General features: G+C 48.0%; 1 protein-coding gene across 1 annotated transcript in view; it reads right to left on the bottom strand.

The window, feature by feature from the left end:
* Window positions 1–10,405, bottom strand: part of TBX21 (T-box 21) — a 70,545-nt gene that overhangs the window by 41,510 nt on the left and 18,630 nt on the right. The gene's annotated exons all lie outside the window — the stretch shown is intronic.

Genomic DNA, 10,405 nt, shown 5'->3' with positions numbered 1-10,405 from the left:
CCCTCCCTATTTTTTCGTTGTAGTTTGTAGTTTATAGAAAATGCAATAAAAAATCCCCACCGGGGGTTTAAAAAAACAACAACCCAATACCCCAGGCCAATGCTGTACTGACTGCAAGGTCACCCCTGAACGGCCATAAAACGGCCATAAATCGATGCAGAAGGTCCCATAAAATCCAATGATCAAAGGCAGTGAAAGCGGCATGGAGTGTGCAGGCTACCAAAAAACCCGATGATCAAAGGAAGCGAAAGCGGCATGGAGTGTGCAGGCTACCAAAAAACCCGATGATCAAAGGAAGCAAAAGCAGCATGGAGTGTGGAGGCTACCATAAAACCCGATGATCAAAGGAAGTGAAAGCAACATGGAGTCTGGAGGCTACCATAAAACCCGATGATCAAAGGAAGCGAAAGTGGCGTGGAGTGCGGAGGCTACCATAAAACCCAATGATCAAAGGAAGGTTTCCCTTGCTCGAAAGCCAGTCGAATCCGACTCTAGGGTTGCAGTGCTCATCTCCGTTTCAAAGCCGAAGACGTTTCCGTGGTCATGTGGCCGGCATGACTAAACGCCAAGGCGCACAGAACGCTGTTACCTTCCCACCGAAGTGGTACCTATTTATCTACTTGCAATTTCTTGCTTTCGAACTGCTAGGTTGGCAGGAGCTGGAATTAGAGACGGGAGCTCACTCCGTCATGCGGCAGCCGGGTCTCGAACTGCTGAACTACTGACCTTCTACAGCCTGCAGTTCTGCGTCTTAACCACTTGAGCCACCGCAGCTCCTCGAGGACCTCCTAGTGTACCACAATTAGGAGATGTGGACAGTAGTGTGTTCCGCCACTGGAATGCTTTCCAGAGTTGCCCCCAGCACCTCTTCCTTCTGATATTCGAGGCAGCTGCCTATGATACCCACAGGTTGTGCCAGACTTGATATGTCCCATGGATCGCTGTGATCTGTGTGCCCCCCTCCTTCCAATGGAGCAGGGATTTGCTCTCTCAAGGGTGCGGATCTACACCCAAACTTCGCTTTGCAGATGGATCGCAACCATTGGACCAGATAATCACTACCAAGATCTTGAAAACAAAACCTATGCGAGGGGCCATAGCGTCTTTCAGCGCCCAGGAGTCTCAAAAGAAAATTAGGGCTGTCAGTTAAAGATTATGAGCCAGCTTATTGCCCAAGTCGATCAAATGCACATAAATGTGCTGACAGGACTCTCTTTCTGGGGGAACGCGCCAGTAACAGAGTTCTGTAAGCTCTTTGACAAACTTCTTTTTAAAATGCTTAAAAGTTCATGAGTTTTCAGGATACGGATTGAAAACTTCATTTCCCTCTTGAGAGTCCCGGCACCTCTTTTTCAAATAAATAAATAAAAGAAAAGCCCTGAATGTGCATAAGCGAAAACAGCAGTAGTAAAGAAAAAAACACCATACTTTGTTTTCATGCAATCTTGGGTCAAACTAGCTATAGATAAGGGGTGGGGGTAGATTGGGACCATAAACCAAAGAGAGGTGTGGAGGGTTCGAGGGAATTAACACTGTCCACCCAGTGTTTCCTAAAATCTCAGTTGCCACCCACCTGGCACCTATATTTTTTCTCCATGGGGCAAATCACAGATCTTTAGGGGCCCCCAGCTCAGGTTGGGAAAACAGCAACAGAGGAAAGGGTTTCAGAGGGTAACTGTGCTGGTCTGCAGTAGAGCATCGAGATCGGTCCAGCTGCACCTTAGAGACCACCAACATTTCCGAAGCGTAAGGTTTTGAGAGTCTGACGAAGGGAGATTTCACCCTCAAAAGCTTGCACTCCGTCCTGCTGGTCCTCTAAGGTGCTGCTGGACTAAACCCTAGAGCAAAGGGTTAAATCCTTTCTTCCCCTGCTTGGCGTCCCAACCCAGATTAGGGCTCTCCTAATTATTCTGTAGAAATCTGCAAGAAAGTGTTGTTTGCATTTCCAGCTGTTCTGTCTACCAGCCACAACATCATGTTAATAAACAATGTCTAACGATATTTAAAAAGAACTGTATGTATTCCTTTTTTAAACATTGTTTATTAACATGATGTTGTGGCTGGTCTGCAGTAGAGCATCGAGATCGGAGTCCAGCTGCACCTTAGAGACCACCAACATTTCCGAAGCGTAAGGTTTTGAGAGTCTGACGAAGGGAGATTTCACCCTCAAAAGCTTGCACTCCGTCCTGCTGGTCCTCTAAGGTGCTGCTGGACTAAACCCTAGAGCAAAGGGTTAAATCCTTTCTTCCCCTGCTTGGCGTCCCAACCCAGATTAGGGCTCTCCTAATTATTCTGTAGAAATCTGCAAGAAAGTGTTGTTTGCATTTCCAGCTGTTCTGTCTATTGGGTCTCTCTGAGAGGTCTGCCCCATGTCACTTCGGACTCTGGGTGAGAGCACACGTGAAAAACAAAATCCCTGCACAGAAAACAAGTGTCTTGGGGGTGGGGGCTGGTCTAGGATCTTTCTCTGGGACGACTAGCTTTCTAGGTGGAGAGAAGGTATTGTTTTCGTACAGAGTGGTACAAACCTACAGCCTGCAGCGTAAACCTACAGTGGTATATGTGTGTCAAGCCAACGGTAACATCTGTTGCCTATACTGTCTGCTATATCTGCAACATCATAGCCAACAGTTACCACCACTAGCCCTTGGACTTCAAGGCAAGAGACGTTCAGAGGTGGTTGGCCATGGCCTGCCTCTGCATAGTGACCCTGGACTTCCTTGGTGGTCTCCCATCCAAACACTAACCAGGGCAAACCCTGCCTAGCTTCCAAGATCTGGCAAAATCAGGCTAGTTGGGCTATCCAGGTCAAGGCTGTCTCTCTCCTTGGACATCTTTTTTCTAGACTTAAAAGGTCCCAGTCTCTGCAGCCATAGGAAGGGGACTCCAACCCTCTAATCATCTTGGTTGCCCTCCTTGGTACTTTTACCAGCTCTAAAATATCGTGGGGTGTTTTTTTTTTTTTTTTTAAGATACAGCAACCAGAACTGTGCAGTATTCCAACTGAGGATGCACCATAGCTTTATACAAGAGCATTACAACACTGGCCATTTTATATTCAACCCCTTTCCTAATAATTCCTAGCACAGGCCAGGGGTCATTTCCTGCAGGAGCGCACAGGAGCGGAGCTCCGGCAGTAAAGAGCCCAGGGGGCGGGCACATGCAACAAGCCCCACCCCCTGCTCCCAGCAGCCCTCAGTCAGAGCAAGAAGCGGCCAGGTAAGCTGCAGAGCCCTCCCGGCCCCCCATTCCAAAACAGTCCAGTGGCACCTTTAAGACCAAGTTTTATTCAGGTACAAGCTCTCCCTCCTCTGTGACGGCAGATCTGCACGTTCCTCCCCACCCACCAATAGCTAGCAATCCAAAACAGTCCAGTGGAGCTTGAGCGGTGGGTGTTGCCTTCTGGCACACTTCCGGTGATGTCAGGGGGTGTGGCATATGCAAATAAGTTATGCTAATGAGCCCCTGCACCTCTTTTTCTACGAAATGACCCCTGGCACAGGGTATGCCTTTTTCACCACTACCGTACACTGGGTTGACATTTTCATCAAGCTTTCCACTACAACCCCAAGATCTCTTCCAATTACAGTCTCAGCTGGTTCAGACCCTCCCAGTCAGCACTTTAAAAGACGTGGGGGGGGGGAACAAGACCACCTGTAGCTGCTAGGGTTGCTGGCTCTGTGTTGAGAAATATCTGGAAATTTGGGGCATGGAGCCTGAGGAGGGTGGGGTTTGGGGAAGAGAGGGACTTCAATGGGGCACAATGCCATAGAATCCGCCTTTCTCCAGGTGATCTCTCTTGCCTGGAGATGAGTTGCAATCCCAGGGGATCTCCAGCCACCACCTGGAGACTGGCAACCCTAGAAGCTGCTGAGCTGCAAGGACCCCCCCAGTAGCAATTTTTAAATGGCCAGATTCGAAATGACGTTAGTGGTTGTCCCATCACATGTCGTTTGGCTCTAAATTAGACCCTTGGTCAATCGAGATCACTGCTCTGTCAGACCCTTGGTTTTGCACTTCATCTGCCACCTGATCTTTTTAACTGGGTATGTTAGGGGTCGAATCAGGGACCTTCTGCATGCCAAGCAGATGCTCTGCCTTCTGAGCCACAGGCCCTCTCTGCTAAAACACCAAATCCATCGAGGGAGATGCGATGAGAAGAAGAGATGGCTCACAGTATTGAATAGTTCTGTATATTTAAAGAAGAGGGGGTTGGGGAGAAACCCTTCGATGTAGAAAACAAGCATGCCAAGGAAAAGATTCTAGCCAAGATTTCTCTCTAATATGTAGTATTCTGTATAGACATAAAATTTTGTAAAGAGGAGTGTTTTCTCACTTGCAGTCCAAAGTGGTACGGTCCAGGCACAAGTTCACCACCACAGGGAAAACTGGTGGTACTGTCCTGGAAAGTACAATGGAGTCACAGCTGACTTAGGGCGACCCCATGGGGTTTTCAAGGCAAGAGATGTTCAGAGGCGGTTTGCCATGGCCTGCCTCTGCATCACAAACCTGGTATTCTTTGGAGGTTGTCCATCCAAATGCTAGCCAGGGCTGACCCTGCGTAGCTTCTGAACTCTGATGAGATCGGGCTAGCCTGCGCCATCCAGGTCAGGGCCGGGCGGAACGAGGTCCACATGATTTTAAAAACATGACATCTCAGCGCCTCAAAATGTATTCCTGACCTTCAAAGGCCAGCTTAAATGCTAACATCTCACCAGGCTCTCAAGAAATTCATCCTTGGGCTTCCTCTCCAGTGGAAAGGAGTTCCACAGATTAAAAATCAGCTGCCTGAAAATATCCCTGCTGTAAGTTTGCTAAGCCCCCCTGCCTTGGTGCCCCCAGCCATCCCTTTTCAAGACTTCATTAGAACCAGACCTCAGCCCCAGAACCTGCTTTGAATGCCAGAGCTTATTCCTGAAAACTGTAAAGCACACCTCTGAGCATGTGCAAAATGCACTTTTATTACAGAAGCTTGCTCCCACTCATCTGTGACGTGCGAGGCAAAGCATAAGAAAGAAAGAAAAAAAGAGAATGAGTTAAACAATGGACTGAATGATTTAATCTTATATGTTATGTTCCTAAGAAAATAAAAATTTGTTTAAAAAAAAAAAAAGAAAAAAAAAAAAGAAAGAGTTAGGAAGGAAGGAAGGAAGGAAGGAAGGAAGGAAGGAAGGAAGGAAGGAAGGAAGGAAGGAAGGAAGAGTTGTATAGAAAGGAAGGAAGGTTTCCTCCCTTTCATATAGTCCTGGAAATGAAGATTTGGCCACTGTCCTGAGCAAGGAAAAGCCACATGAAAAATCCCGGACCCCTCCCCCCCAGCTTCCCTCCCAAGGCCTGAAATTTTTGTCCATATTTGAAAGAGACTGGTTAAAGAACATGCATTTTGACAGCTCCCCTGAAGGGACAAAGAGCCGGCCCTGTGCGCCAACAGCCCCTTTGAGAAAGGAAGATTCAGTGGAGAAAAATTAACAGATATAAACACTCCCTGTGGGTATGAGAAAGATGCAGCCAAGATTTGTTGGGAAGAGACATAATCTGAGGCTCGGGGAAGAGACAGGCGCAGGAGAGGGAGGAGGAAGGCATTTGGGGGGGGGGGGCAGCAGGCCCTGGATGGCCAATTTGCTCCATGCTCCCAGGGCCGCCTTGGAAACGAATCACGGGCCAGAGGGTTGCAGGCGGGTGATTTGCATATCTGCCATTACACCTCATTTGCATTTCGTTTGCATCTGGGTCCCTCTGCAGCGGCACCAGTCTCGCTCGGCTGGTCTCGGTCCCAGCTATGACCCAGTTTGAAACCAGTTTGCCTCCCCCACGTTCCCTCGATAAGAGTCCTTCTGCTCCGATCTCACCACAACATTGCTGCCAAAAAAAGTATTCTGCAAGCGAGGCAGGTGCAAAGAGCACAAGCAGCTCTCAGAATAAATGTTGCAAATCGAATTGCATCGCCACAACAGGTGATGATGACCAGCATAACTCTTGCACTTGGTTAATGCACATGGGGAGCGCTAGCCCACATCAGCTCGAAACCACTGGAAGCACACCCTACATTAAGAGTTTATGTATGTACACAATGTTTACATTTTCTTTCTTTCTTTCTTTCTTTCTTTCTTTCTTTCTTTCTTTCTTTCTTTCTTTCTTTCTTTCTGGGACGCAAGGCAGATTATTTATTTATTTATTTATTGCTTTAAATTTATGAATTGCCCTGAGTGCACAGGGCTCTGGGTGACGTACAACAGAAGTTAAAAACATCAGCATCACATCGTTAAAATTAATAATCGAGTCATTCCTATATTATTAAATAGTCTCCAGGTGGTGTCACTAATTTAGGCTTAGACCTGCTCTCGACCATGTTGCCGTCCTGCGGGCAAGGCGAGAAGGAGGCCGAAGCGAAAAGACGGAAGAAAAGAGGAGGGTTCCAGCCATGATGGAAACAGTTGCTGTCCTCAACCAAAAGCCGGGCAGGACATCTCCACCTTACAGGCCCTGCGGAACGGCATTCAGTCCTGCACGGCTTGGGTGATATTTGGTAGAGAGTTCCACCAGGTTGGAGCCGGGGCTGAAAAAGCCCTGGCTCTGGTCGAGAACAGTTGGATATCTTTGGGGCCAGGGATTACACATAGTGAGCCAGTACAACCACAAAAATGGGACATTCAATACCCAGTGCATTAGGATTTTAAAAGTCTGGACCCACCAGAAAGAACTGAAGCATAGCACAGGTATTCACAGGACACATTACGTGGTACAGAAATTACATGAATAGGATCCCACTTACAATAAGCTAAACAGCACAGTTGAGACCACAGTCCCCAATCTCTTATCCAAGCAAGTTTGTAAAGCCATTTTGTGCAGTGCAACCCTATATACTTGTGCAGACATACCCTCTTGAATAGTTCACTTTTGCAGATTTGTGGGCAGGCCATTCCAAAAGGCAGGAGAAAGCATGTGTGTGACCGGGGGACCGTGTCTTCCCCCACATCCAACATGTTCTCTGTAATACAGGCTGTATGCACACAAGGTGTGGTAGAGGCAAAGATCATTTCCTGCAGGAGCGCACAGGAGTGGAGCTCCAGCAGTAAAGAGCCCAGGGGGTGGGCACATGCAACAAGCCCCACTCCCTGCTTCCAGCAGCCCTCAGTCAGAGCAAGAAGCAGCCTCCCCGGCCCCCTAGTCCAAAACAGTCTAGTGGCACCTTTAAGACCAAGTTTTATTCAGGTACAAGCTCTCCCTCCTCTGCGAGGACAGATCTGCACGTTCCCTCCCCCAAATAGCTAGCAATCGAAAACAGTCCAGTGGAGCCTGAGCAGTGGGTGTTGCCTTCTGAAACACTTCCGGTGACGTCAGGGGGTGTGACATATGCAAATAAGTTATGCTAATGAGCTCCTGCACCTCTTTTTTTACGAAATGATGAGGTGATGTCAAATGTACACAAGGGGGGGGGCATAACCAGCAGAAGCTATCTTGTTCTCCTGGTACACGGCTTTTTAGAAAAGTTTAGGTGATGTTTAACAGCCTGAATAGCCCAGACTAGCCCAGCTCAAGCTAACCAGGGTTGGCCACGGTCAGTACTCGGATGGGAGACCACCAAGGAAGACTTTGTAGAGGAAGGCAAGGGCAAGCCACCTCTCGCCTTGAAAACTCTTACGAGGGTTGCCATAAGTCGGTTGCAACTGGAGAGCACGCATTAATTTGGCCGGTGTTTCAACCCGTGGCAGAAAAATTACCGAAGAAATAATTTATCAACACCGATGCCCCAAACGTCCTATCGATTTCTTCATTTCACCACCAGATCAAACTCTTTTTATCAAGGAAGGATTCCTGAGCGGTGCGAACTGGATTTTAAATCTCTTTTGGCTGTTGTGTGTTTGTTTTGCTGTAGCTCAAAAGAGACTCATAGAGAGCCGACATAAGAAAGCCAACTGGCAGGACTGGACTAATGTAACTTAACAGAACTGATAAGTGATGTGTTGATTAATAACCCATAAAGTTTCTGCAGCCCAAACTCTGGTACTACAATAATAAGTAATACGCACAGGAGCAAACTGTGAATTGTTTTAGTGAACTGGCAGAAATCTGCACATGGCTTGCGCTGGGATTCCCGGCAGCTGTTCACCTCTCCCATCTCCCTTTCTGTAAAGCATCTCTAAGAAGCTGTTCAGACCCATAAGACCCTTTCCCTGCCAGTCCCTTCACATCCTACCTGTTCTAGCATCCCCACCTGCCCCTCCAATATTTAGGGTTGCCAGCTCTGGGTTGGGAAATACCTGGAGATTTGGGGGCGAAGCCTCAGGAGGGCAGGGTTGGGGGAGGGGAGGGGAGGGACTTCAGGAGGGGATAATGCCATAGGGTCTGCCTTCCAAAGCAGCCATTTTCTCCAGATGAACTGGCCTCTGTCGCCTGGAGATCAGCGATGATCCCAGATCCCCAGCCACCACCTGGAGGCTGGCAACCCTACTTAACATCAAGATTCCGTTTCATTGTCTAAAGAGTTGCATTTGATTCTGTACCCAGCCACATTTGCCTGTAGAGCAACAGGAGCGGTGGCAACGTCGGATTGTAAAATCTGGAGACCGAGACCAAGGAAAGGCTGAGGGACTTGGGAATGTTTCGTCTGGAGAAGAGGAGGTTGAAGGGGGACGGGATGCTCTCTTGACGTCTTTTTTATTTTAACAAGAAAATTACATATACAAGTAACAAGTAGGTTGTTCTTCATTACCCAGTACAGTCCTACATTTAGTTAGAAAGTGATAAAATGTTCCCCTAGGTCTATCGGTTTTGATATGTGTTGTAATTGTTGTTCGGAATGTGTGTGCAGAGTTTGACCTTGCTAGCGGATCTGATTGCTTTGAAGGGCTGCCGCTTAGAGGAGGCGCAGGGAGCTGTTCCTGTGGGCAGCTGTATTGTATTCAAAGCTGCCTTGAATGCATGACATGTGAAACATCTAACTGAACTGTAATGTTAAGCTTTGTCCTGGGCTAGGATCCAAATCCATCCAATAGTATTGCTAGCCCAGGAAGTAACCAGCCAATCACTTCAAGCAAGCTCCCTGAGCGGGAACTAATGTGATTGGACTTTATCTCTGCAACCTCATAGGTTGATATTTGTACAGTGGGTGTGGCTACATTAGCCGGGAATGTTTAAAAGCAGGACAGCTGCAATGTAAAGGCTGTTCTGGCTATCAGATGTTGATCTGTGTTCGAGTTGTGTTCGAGTTGAAGAATAAAGTTGTGTTCTTGCTGAATCACTCTCCGACTGCTTTGTTAAGTGAGCGACTTAACACAGCAGAGGAGAGGACTCGCAAGAATGGGTCTAAATTAAGGGCAGGAAGGTACCAGCTGGATATTAGGAAAAACGTTTCTACAGTGAGGGTTGTTCAGCAGTGGAATCAGCTGCCTGGGGTGGTGGTGAGCTCCCCCTCACTGGCAGCCTTGAAGCAGCGGCTGGACAAACCCTTGTCAGGGATCCTCTAGGCTGGTCCTGCACTGAGCAGGGGTTTGGACTAGATAGCCTGTATGTCCCCTTCCAACTCTGTGATTCTATTCTATGATTCTAAAAGGAACCACTTCAAGCAAGCTAGGGTTGCCAACCTCCAGGTGGCACCTGGCAATCTCTTGCTATTACAGACAGGGGCAGATTAAGGCTCACTGGTGCCCTAAGCACGGACCGATCTTGGTGCCCCCAATCTTGGTTTCATAGCCTGCGCTGCACCTCGCCAACAAAAAAATAGAAAATAACCCTAGGGCGCACCATGATCAATATGCACTAGTTTTATATAAAAAAATTTTTTTTTACAAATCTTCATTCGTGTTTTTTTCTTCTTCACCCTTTCCCCAACTTTGTGGTGCCCCCTTTGGCCCTGGTGCCAAAGCTTAGTTTGCTTAATGGTTAATCTGCCCCTGATTACAGTTGATCCCCAGATGACCAAGAGCAGTTCCCCTGGAGAAAATACCTGCTTTGGAGGGTGGTCTCTCTGGCTTTATATTCTGCTGAGTTCCTTCCCCAGACTCCGCCTCCAAAATCTCCAGGTATTTCCCAACCCAGAGCTGGCAACCCCAAGCAAGCTGAACATGGACAACAACCCCTGTTTCCACCCACCAGCACTGAACTCCCCCAGAAAAGTCAGAACAAACGGCAGAACAGCATAAGCAGTGCATTCTTTTAGACCACAGTACGGAGACTTTGCTGTTACTGCTGCGCAGGAATAAAATCCTCTGCATTGGTCTTCTCCCCCTCCCCTTTCCCTGGTGGGTGTCACCAAACCACCCGAAGCACGGGGAAAGGATTGGGGGGTTTCTTTTCTCTGATTGCAGCCCTCGAAGGGTGCACAGGAAACGAAGCGGCTTTAATGCATTTAGACTTTCGACACATTTGGGGCAGCTCAGTTACGGCATCAAAGCGACACTCTCTC

Source organism: Gekko japonicus, unplaced genomic scaffold, assembly GCF_001447785.1.
Source record: "Gekko japonicus isolate JY-2015 unplaced genomic scaffold, Gekko_japonicus_V1.1 scaffold8, whole genome shotgun sequence".
NCBI lineage: Eukaryota > Metazoa > Chordata > Lepidosauria > Squamata > Gekkonidae > Gekko > Gekko japonicus.
The sequence above is the reverse complement of the archived record's forward strand: the minus strand, read 5'-3'. Positions and strand labels throughout refer to the sequence as shown.